The sequence below is a fragment of the Ornithorhynchus anatinus genome, chromosome 1 (assembly GCF_004115215.2).
Source record: "Ornithorhynchus anatinus isolate Pmale09 chromosome 1, mOrnAna1.pri.v4, whole genome shotgun sequence".
In the NCBI taxonomy this organism is placed as follows: domain Eukaryota; kingdom Metazoa; phylum Chordata; class Mammalia; order Monotremata; family Ornithorhynchidae; genus Ornithorhynchus; species Ornithorhynchus anatinus.
The window spans coordinates 106,250,444-106,261,496 of record NC_041728.1 but is presented as its reverse complement, the minus strand read 5'-3'; positions in this window follow the sequence as shown (position 1 = coordinate 106,261,496).

Sequence of the window (11,053 nt, the reverse complement as noted above, 5' to 3'; positions counted from 1 at the left end):
AGTATCAGAGTAAAGATTGGCAATTCTGATCATAGGGTTCGATTACCCCGGGTGGTGATATAGATAGAAAGACTCAGAGACAGGAGTCGGGATAGCGCAGAAAAGGAGGAAAGTGGCTACACGTCCATTCATCCCAGTGGGATACGAGTGGCGTGCAGCCCTGAACCCCTAAATTGCTGCATCTTTTATTGAGCCTTGCTTCTGGGTTACATTCATTAGTTCCCATGCGGGAAATTTCCATCCTCCCCCTCCCTGTTCTTTCTTCGACTTGAGTGGGCCAATGTGGTGTCAACGTGTCAGGTTTTCCCTTATTTGGTTATCTTTCTTATCTGGGGGTCGACAGTTTCACAAAGTGGAGGGGATCATAAAATGGAGGGAAGACCTAAAGTCACTAAAATGGAGTCACTCTTGTCCTCAGTTCTGTTCCATAGGTCTGGCTGCCCGTCAGTCAGTTCTTATGGACAACAGTGCCGAGCACTGTTCTAAGCTCTGGGGTAGATACATGGTAATCAGTTTGTCCCACGTGGGGCTCCCAGTCTTAATCCCCATTTTACAGATGAGGTAACTGAGGCACAGAGAAGTTAAGTGGCTTGCCCAAGGTCACACAGTAGGCAAGTGGCAGAGCCGGGATTAGAACCCACATCCTCTGACTCCCAAAGCCTGTACTCTTTCCACTGAGCCACGTTGCTTCTCCATCCACTCACTTTTTACTCACATTTTACTGACTTCATGTTGAAGGGCAGTCTAATTTCCTAGAGAGAGACCCCCGCCCCCCACACATCTAAACCAACTTTCACAGACTGTAAGCTCCTTGGATCATGTTTCCCAACTCTGTTGTACTACCCCAAACACATAGCACAGTGCTCTGCACACAGTAATAATAATAACTGAGATATTTGTTAAGCACTTACTATGTGTCAGCCACTGTACTGGGGTAGATACAGGACAATCAGGTCTCAAAGGGGGCTCACAGTCTAAGTAGGAGGGAGCCCGGGCACTGAATCCCCATTTTGCATTTGAGGGAACTGAGGAACAGAGAAGTTAAGTTACTTGCCCAAGATCACGCAGTAGGGAAGTAGTGTAGGCAGGACTAGAACTCAGGTCCTCTGACTTCCAGGCCCATGCTCTAGGCCACACTGCTTCCCAGTAGGCACTCATTAAATACCATTTATTGATTAACCCACTTTTTTTAACTTCCCATCTCTGTTAATCACACCCTTGTCCTCCCTGTCCCCAAAACTTGCAACCTCAACTCTTTACCATTTTACAGGTCTCCTAGTTATTCAATTGCTAAATGCTGCTGGTTCTTCCTATGCAACATTTCTCATATTCCTTCCGCTCAACCTCCTACCTGGGTTAAAACTCTTCAGATTACTGTCCCTGCCTAACTGTTGGTCTTCCCACCCTCCAGTGGGTCCTCCTTTCTGTCTAAACTACACATGTCGATCATCTTCTTAAAATGCCAATTGTCACACAATCCCTCTGGCTGGTCACCAAAATCCTCCAGGGGCTCACACTTCCCTCTGCATCAGGGAAAAACTAGTTTCTCTTCCCCTCACCATATTCATAGATGGTTAGTGCCTCAAGGAACAAGGTCTGAGTCTAATTCCCACAGGTATTATCTTTCTGAGCCCTTAGGATAGTGTTCTGTAAGAAGAAAGTGCTTAATAAATACTTCTACTATTACTGCTGTTACCACCATCACCACCACTGTTTGATTCAAGGCTACCAGCTTTCCTCATCTCATAGACCATCTCTCTTCTCCTGCCACACCCGTTTACACTGTTTGTCCTTTCCAAGAGGATACATTCATTCAATCATGTCTATTGAGTGCTTACTGCAGGCAGAGGACTGTACTAAGCGCTCGGACACATGACTCCCCACCTCCAACTCCCGACTCTTGCCATTCCCCCAGGGGGCCTCCCTCCAGTAATTCCTAGAACTTCTCTGGTACTCGCCAAACCGCAGCTCTCCTCATCTTCAAAACGCTCATAAAAGTTCACTTCTTTGAGGAAGCCTTCCCTAATTCCCACTACCGAAATTGCATTCATTTATTCATTCAATAATATTTATTGAACGCTTATTATGTGCAGAGCACTGTACTAAGCGCTTGGAACGTACAATTAGGCAACAGATAGAGACAATCCCTGTCCAATGACAGGCTTACAGTCTAATCAACGGTCACCCAAACCAGTTCTGCATCTGTACCCAACCTCGGCACTTATATTTCCACCACCGTTAGTAGTTATATCTCTATTCCCATCTTCAGGACTTATGTATGTGTCAATATCTAGATTTTATGTATTGCTTGATATTTACATTGATGATATAAGCTTTCCTCCATGAGGCTGTAAGATTCTTGAGGGCAAAGATCACATATTTTGCTTCTGCTGCACTCTCTTAAGCCCAAGGTAGAGTGTTTTGCACAACACTCCTACATACATATTTATATTAATGTCTGTCACCCCCTCTAGGCTGTAAGTGTGTTTGGGCAGGGAATGTGTCTGTTACATTGTACTCTCCCTAAGCGCGTAGTACTGTGCTTTGCACACAGTAAAGGCTCAATAAATGCAACTGAATGAATGGATCGAAGGCACTCAATAAATAATATTGGCTAACTGCACTGGCTTTGGAGGAGTTTATGATTCTGCTACTTGCCTCATGTGGGTCTGGGTCTGTGCTCAAACTGATTATCTTCTGTCTACCCCAGGGCTTAGTACAGTGCCTGGCACATAGTAAGCACCATAAAAAACTTTTTGAAAAGAGCAAAGCCATTTTCAAATGCTACCTTTTTTAAGGCTATTTGTTAAGTGCTTACAGTCTATCTAGCACTGTTCTAAGCACTGGGGTAGATACAAGTTCATCGGGCAGGACTAACCTGTGGGGCTCACAACCTAAGTAGGAGGGAGAACAGGAGGGAGAACTGCAAAATCCCCATTTTGCAGTTGAGGAAACTAAGGCACAAAAGTCGAGTGACTTGCCCAAGACCACAGAGCAGATAAGTGGCACATTAGAACCCAGGTGCTCTGGCTCCCAGCCCTGTGCTTTATCCACTAGGCCTCCCTGCTTCTCATATCAGACATCTGTAGGCTGCCCTTTTTCTTTACTAGTAATTAGATACAAGCAGTCAATAGCATTCATTCATTCAGTTGTATTTATTGAGTGCTTACAGTGTGCAAAGCACTGTACTAAGCACTTGGGAGAGTACAATATAATAACAAACAGACACATCCCTGCCCACAACGAGCTCACAGTCTAGAGGGGAAGATAGACATTAATATAAATTAAATATAACTAATATATTCATATAAATACATTTATAAATAAATATAAATAATATATAGATAAGTAATAATAATAATTGTATTTGTTAAGTGCTTACTATATGCCAAGCACTGTTCTAAGCACTGGGGCAGATAAAAGTCAGTCAGGTTGTCCCTCGTGGGGCTCACAGTCTTAATCCCCATTTTACAGATGAGGTCACTGAGGCCCAGAGAAGTTAAGCGGCTTGTCCAAGGTCACATAGCAGACAAGTGGCGGAGCAGGGATTGGAATCCACATCCTCTGACTCCCAAGCCCGTGCTCTTTCCATTTAGTCACAGTGCTAATAAATTACAGATCTATACAGATGTGCTGTGGGGATGAGAAGGAGGGTGAACGGAGGAGCAAGTAAGAGCCGTGCAGAAGGGAGTGGGAGAAGAGGAGAGAAGGAATGAGTCAGGGAAGGCTTCTTGGAAGAGATGTGCCTTCAATAAAGCTTTGAGGTGGGGGAGAGCAATTATCTGTCTGATATGAGGAGGGAGGGCGTCCAGGCCAGAGATAGGATGCCGGCAGGAGGTTGCCAGCGACATAGACAAGATGGAGGACCAGTGAGAAAGTTCATTCAATCATATTTATTGAGCGCTTACTATATGCAGAGCACTGTACTAAGTGCTTGGAATGCACAGTTCAGCAACAGATAGAGACAATCCCTGCCTAATAGCGGGCTCACAGCCTAGAGGAGTGAAGTGTGAGCAGCATGGTGTAGTGGCTAGAGCCCGGGCCTGGGAGTCAGGAGATCATGGGTTCTAATCCTGCGTCCACCACTTGGCTGCTGCGGGACCTTGGGTAAGTCTTTCGATTAGACTGTGAGCCCATCAGTGGGCACGGATTGTCTCTATCTGTTGCCGAATTGTACATTCCAAGCGCTTAGTACAGTGCTCTGCACATAGTAAGTGCTCAATAAATACTACTGAATGAAGTGTGTGGGTTGTAGAAGGAGAGAAGTGAGGTGAGGTAGGAGGGGACAAGGTGGTGGACTGCTTTAAAGCCAATGGGGAGGAGTTTTTGTTGGATGCGGAGGAGGATGGGCAACCATTTAACACCCTGTTTCAGTCCGTTGTGGGCAGGGATTGTCGCTTTTTATTGCTGTATTGTGCTTTCCAAACACTTAGTACAGTGCTCTGTTTATAGTAAGTGCTCAATAAATATGACTGAATGAATAATAATAATAATAATGACTAAGCACTGGGGTAGATATGAAGTAATAAAGTTGTCCCACGTGGGGCTCACAGACTTAATCCCCATTTTACAGATGAGGTGACTGAGCCACAGAGAAGTTAAGCGGCTTGCCCAAGGTCACACAGTAGACAAGTGGTGGAGATGGGATTAGTACCCAGTCCCTCTGACTCTCAAGCCCGGGCTCTTGCCACAAGCTAGTTGCTTGGAATGGCCCCATTTAAGTTACTTTGGGTTAGTGCTACAGGGGACTGTGTCCAACCCCAATTATCTCGTATCTACCCCAGCGCTTAGTACAGCGCTTGGCACATAGTAAGCGCTTAACAAATGCCATCATTATTCCCTTTCAGACTCTGGTTCCCTGCTGGCCCCGACAGTGCAAGTTTAGTCAACCGCTTAATCCAGTTTATTCAGTTTTCCAAGTGGGGTGTGTGTTTCCCCGCATCGCTCAGGGGTAGAGCGGTGGGTAGGATGCTTTTCGGAGCTGTTTGGGCGCCCCTGAAACCGAAGGAAAAAGAAGAAAAAAAGGAAAGGTGAAGAAGGGCATGAAGTCGGCTCCTTCTTGTCTTGGACGCCGGGATGGCAGGGACCGTCAGGCGCTGTACTGTACTTCATTCCTTCAATCCTATTTATTGAGTGCTTACTCTCTGCAGAGTGCTGTACTAAGCGCTTGCTCTTTGTTTCCTTTCTCTGGTCTATGTGAAGCGCTTCCTATGTGCCGGGCACTGTTCTAAGCGCTGAGGTAGATCCAGGGTAATAATAATAATAATTATTATTATGGTATTTGTTAAGCGCTTACTATGAGCCAAGCACTGGGGTAAATAGAAGGTTAATCCCCCGTTTAGACTGAGAGCCCGTTGTGGGGCAGGGATTGTCTCTATCTGTTGCCCAGTTGTACTTAAGCGCTTAGTACAGTGCTCTGCACGCAGTAAGTGCTCAACAAATGCCATTGAAAGAATGAATGAAAGGTAATCAGGTTGTCCCACATGGGTCTCCCACTTTCAATCCCCATTTTACAGATGAGGACACTGAGGACCGGAGAATAATAGTAATGGTGGCATTTGTTAAGCGCTTACTATGTGCAAAGCACTGTTCAAAGCGCTGGGGTGTGGGGGGGAGGGGAATAGAAGGTGATCAGGTTGTCCCACGTGGGGCTCCCAGTCTTAATCCCCATTTTCCAGATGAGGTCACTGAGGCTCAGAGAAGTGAAGCGACTTGCCCAGGGTCACACGGCAGACAAGGGGCGGAGGCGGGATTAGAACCCACGACCTTCTGACTCCCCAGCCCGGGCTCTTGCCACTGGGCCCCGCTGCTTGGAGAGTACAGTCCGGCGGCAAAGAGAGACAATCCCTGCCCAACGACGGGGGTCACGATCCCAAACGCTCAGCACAGTGCTCTGCACAGCGTAAGGGCTCAATAAATATGAATTAATGGTGCTTCGGGGAGGCCAACTTCTTCCCCTTCTAGACTGTGAGCCCGTCGTTGGACAGGGATTGTCTTCATCTGTTGCTGAATTGTACTTTCCAAACGCTTAGTCCAGTGCTCTGCACAGAGTAAACGCACAATAGATACGATTGAATGAATGAATGTATATCATCTATGATTCTATTTATTTATATTAATGCTTGTTGACTTTTTTTGACGTCTGTCTCTGCCCTTCTAGATGTTTTAATTTGCTCTGTTTTGCTCTGTGTCTGTCTTCCCCAAATAGACCGTGGGCCCGTCACTGGGCAGGGATTGTCTCTATCTGTTGCTGAACTGTGCATTCCAAGCGCTTAGTACAGTGCTCTGCACAGAATAAGCACGCAATAAATACGATTGAATGAATGAATATATATCATCTATAATTCTATTTATTTATATTAATGCCTGCTTACTTGTTTTGAGGTTTGTCTCTGCCCTTCTAGATGTTTTGTTTTGCCCTGCCATCTGTCTCCCCCGATTAGACCGTGAGCCCGTCACTGGGCAGGGATGGTCTCTATCTGTTGCTGAACTGTGCATTCCAAGCGCTTAGTACAGTGCTCTGCACAGAATAAGCGCGCAATAAGTACTATTGAATGAGTGAATATATATCATCTATAATTCTAATTATTTACATTAGTGCCTGTTGACTTTTGAGGTTTGTCTCTGCCCTCCTAGATGCTTTGTTTTGCCCTGCCTTCCGTCTCCCCCGATTAGACCGTGAGCCCGTCATTGGGCAGGGATGGTCTCTAGCTGTTGCTGAACTGTGCATTCCAAGCGCTTAGTACAGTGCTCTGCACAGAATAAGCGCGCAATAAGTACTATTGAATGAGTGAATGAATGAATATATATCATTTCTAATTCTACTTATTTATATTAGTGCCTGTTGACTCGTTTTGAGGTCTGTCTCTGCCCTTCTAGATGCTTTGTTTTGCCCTGCCTTCTGTCTCCCCCGATTAGACCGTGAGCCCGTCATTGGGCAGGGATGGTCTCTATCTGTTGCTGAACTGTGCATTCCAAGCGCTTAGCACAGTGCTCTGCACAGAGTAAGCGCTCAAGCAATACGATTGAATGAGTGAACTTCTCCCGTTCTCGGGCCGGGGACCGCCGACAGCCGCTCGGCCGCGCCCCCGATGCGCGCGCGCGCCCGCGAGCCCCAGGCCTGGAGGCGCGAACCCGCCCGCTCCCCCCCCCCTCCCCCCGGGAGCGCGCGCGCCGCGGGGAAGGGGCGAGGGGCGCCTCCACCTCCTCACGCCCCCTACCGGCCGATCTAAGCGAGAAGCAGCGTGGCTCAGTGGCAAGAGCCCGGGCTGGGGAGTCGGAGGTCAGCGGTTCGAATCCCGCCTCTGCCACTTGCCAGCTGGGTGACCGTGGGCGAGTCACTTCACTTCCTCTGAGCCTCAGTGACCTCATCTGGAAAAGGGGGGATCAAGATCGGGAGCCCCACGTGGGACAACCTGATCACCTTGTATCCCCCCCACCCCCCAGCGCTTAGAACAGTGCTTTGCACATAGTAAGCGCTTAACAAATGCCATCATTATTATTAGCCGCACGCTCCCGGGCCGTAGCCGCCACCGGCTCCCTCCCCCTAGGGGCGGACCGAAAAGAGGACTGGCTGCGGGCGCGCGCCGCCGCGGCCCCGCGCCCTCAGAGCGGCGGGGAAGGCGGGTGGAAGCGCGTCCCCGCGGAGGCGGTGACGGAGGCCCCGCCCCCAGCCGCGCGCGCCCGGCCGGAGGGCCCACCTCCTCCCACCCCCTGTAGCGGACCTAAACGAGGACTATTCATTCATTCATTCATCCATTCATTCATTCATTCTTTCGTATTTCTTGAGCGCTTACTATGTGCAGAGCACTGTACTAAGCGCTTGGAATGTACAAATCGGCAACAGATAGAGGCAGTCCCTGCCCTTTGACGGGCTTACAGTCTGCCACTTGTCAGCTGTGTGACTGTGGGCAAGTCACTTCACTTCCCTGGGCCTCAGTTCCCTCATCTGTAAAATGGGGATGAAGACTGTGAGCCCCACGTGGGACAACCTGATTCCCCTGTGTCTCCCCCAGCGCTTAGAACAGTGCTCGGCACGTAGTAAGCGCTTAACAAATACCAACATTATTAATCGGGGGAGACGGACAGACAAGAACAATGGCAATGAACAGAGTCAAGGGGAAGAACATCTCATTAAAACAATGGCAAGTAAATAGAATCAGGGTGATGGACATCTCATTAAACAAAATAAACAGGGTGATGAAAATATAGAGAGAGTTGAGCAGACGAGTACAGTGCTGTGGGGAGGGGAAGGAAGGGGGGAAGGGGGGGAGGAGCAGAGGGAAAGGGGGGAAAAGAGGGTTTAGCTGCGGAGAGGTGAAGGGGGGGGAGAGGGAGTAGAGGGAGAAGGGAGCTCAGTCTGGGAAGGCCTCTTGGAGGAGGTGAGCGCTCAGTAGGGTTTTGAAGAGGGGAAGAGAGTTTGGCGGAGGTGAGGAGGGAGGGCGTTCCAGGACCGCGGGAGGACGTGACCCAGGGGTCGACGGCGGGATAGGCGAGACCGAGGGACGGCGAGGAGGTGGGCGGCGGAGGAGCGGAGCGTGCGGGGTGGGCGGTAGAAAGAGAGAAGGGAGGAGAGGTAGGAAGGGGCAAGGTGATGGAGAGCCTTGAAGCCTAGAGTGAGAAGTTTTTATTTCGTGCGGAGGTCGATGGGCAACCACTGGAGGTGTTTAAGAAGGGGAGTGACATGCCCAGATCGTTTCTGCAAGAAGATGAGCCGGGCGGCGGAGTGAAGAATAGAGTGGGGGGGGGGGGGGTGGCGCGCCGCCGTGGCCCCGCCCCCCGTGGCACGCGCAGCGGGGTGGGCGCGGCCCCCTCCTCCCGCCCACTAGCGGCGGACCTAAAAGGGGACTGTCTGCGGGCGCGGCCCCGTCCCCAATCGCACGCCGCCGTCCGGCGGGCGGGGCCCCCTCTCGCCCCCTAGCGGCGGACCTAAGAAAGGGCTCGGGGGGCGCGCGCCTCCGGCTTCCCGCCCCCTTACATTGGCAGGGTCTGGGGGAGAAGCGCGGCCCCGCCCCCCGGGCGCGCGCCCCGGATCGGTGGGCGTGGCCCCCTCCTCCCGCCCCTCCATGCGGACCTGAAATAATAATCTTGGTATTCGTTAAGCGCTTGCTACGTGCAGAGCACTGTTCTCAGCGCTGGGGGAGATCCAGGGTCATCAGGCGGTCCCTCGTGAGGCTCACAGTCCATCCCCATTTTACAGATGAGGTCACTGAGGCCCAGAGGATAATAATAATAATAATAATAATAATAATGTTGGTATTTGTTAAGCGCTTACTACGTGCAGAGCACGGTTCTCAGCGCTGGGGGAGATCCAGGGTCATCGGGTGGTCCCTCGTGAGGCTCACAGTCCATCCCCATTTTACAGGTGAGGTCACTGAGGCCCTGAGAATAATAATAATGTTGGTATTTGTTAAGCGCTTACTACGTGCAGAGCACTGTTCTCAGCGCTGGGGGAGATCCAGGGTCATCAGGCGGTCCCTCTTGAGGCTCACAGTCCATCCCCATTTTACAGGTGAGGTCACTGAGGCCCAGAGGATTATAATAATAATAATAATGTTGGTATTCGTTAAGCGCTTACTACGTGCAGAGCACGGTTCTCAGCGCTGGGGGAGATCCAGGGTCATCGGGTGGTCCCTCGTGAGGCTCACAGTCCATCCCCATTTTACAGATGAGGTCACTGAGGCCCAGAGAAGTGAAGTGACTGGCCCACGGTCACCCAGCTGACAAGTGGCCGAGCCGGGAGAACTGGGTGGGGGTCGGGCGCCTCCGTGGCCCCGCCCCCTCATCTTGGCGAGGTCTGTACCGGTTTGTCCATTCCAAGCGCTTAGTCCAGGGCTCTGCACATAGTAAGCGCTCAATGCATACTATTGAGTGAGAGAAGCAGCGTGGCTCAGTGGAAACAGCCCGGGCTTGGGAGTCAGAGGTCAGGGGTTCGAATCCCGGCTCGGCCGTTATTAATAATGAAGGAGGTCTGGGGGAGAAGCGCGGCAACATTGGCGCCCCCCGCCGGCGATTGGTGGGCGTGGCCCCCGCCGGACGGACCGAAAAGAGGACTGGGCAGGGGGTCGCGCGCCTCAGGGGCCCCGCCCCTCCCCCGGCGGACCGAAAAGGAGACCGCGGAGGGCCGCGCGCCCCCCTACCCAGTCCCTCCACGCGGAATAATGTTGGTATTTGTTAAGCGCTTACTACGTGCCGAGCACCGTTCTAAGCGCTGGGGGGGAGACACAGGGGAATCAGGTGGTCCCCCGCGGGGCTCACAGTCTTCATCCCCATTTGACAGACGAGGTAACTGAGGCACCGAGAAGTCAAGTGACTGGCCCAAAGTCACACAGCTGACGAGTGGCCGAGCCGGGATTCGAACCCATGACCTCGGACTCCAAAGCCCGGGCTCTTTCCACTGAGCCACGCTGTGCCGGGGGGGGGGGGGGAGAGGGTCGCGCGCGCCTCCGGGGCCCCCACTCCCTCCGAGCGGACCCCAAAGAGGACTCGGTGGGGGGGGGCGCGCGCCGCCGGGACCCCGCCCCTTCACTTCAGCGGGGCGGAGAGAAGCGCGTCCCCGCCGGAGACCCCTCCCCCATTCTTCACTGGGGGGCGTGACTCCCTCCTTCCCCCCCCCCCGACCCACCGGCGGACCCCAAAGAGGACTCGGTGGGGGGGGGCGCGCGCCAACGGGGTCCCGCCCCTTCACTTCAGCGGGGCGGAGAGAAGCGCGTCCCCGCCGGAGGTCCCTCCCCCGTTCTCCCGCCCCTCATGGGGGGGGCGTGGCTCCCTCCTCTCGCCCCCCCCACAGGCGGACCTAAAAGAGGACTCGGTGGGGGTCCCCGCGCCCCCTCCGAGCGGACCCCAAAGAAGACTCGGTGGGGGGGGCGCGCGCCTCAGGGGTCCCGCCCCTTCAGACTGGCGGGGCGGGGAGAAGCGCGTCCCCGCCGGAGGTCCCTCCCCCGTTCCTCATTGGGGGTCGTGACTCCCTCCTCCCCCCCCTCCCCGCCACAGTCGGACCCCAAAGGGACTCGGTGGTGGGGGCGGGGCGCGTGCCAACAGGGTCCCGGCCCTT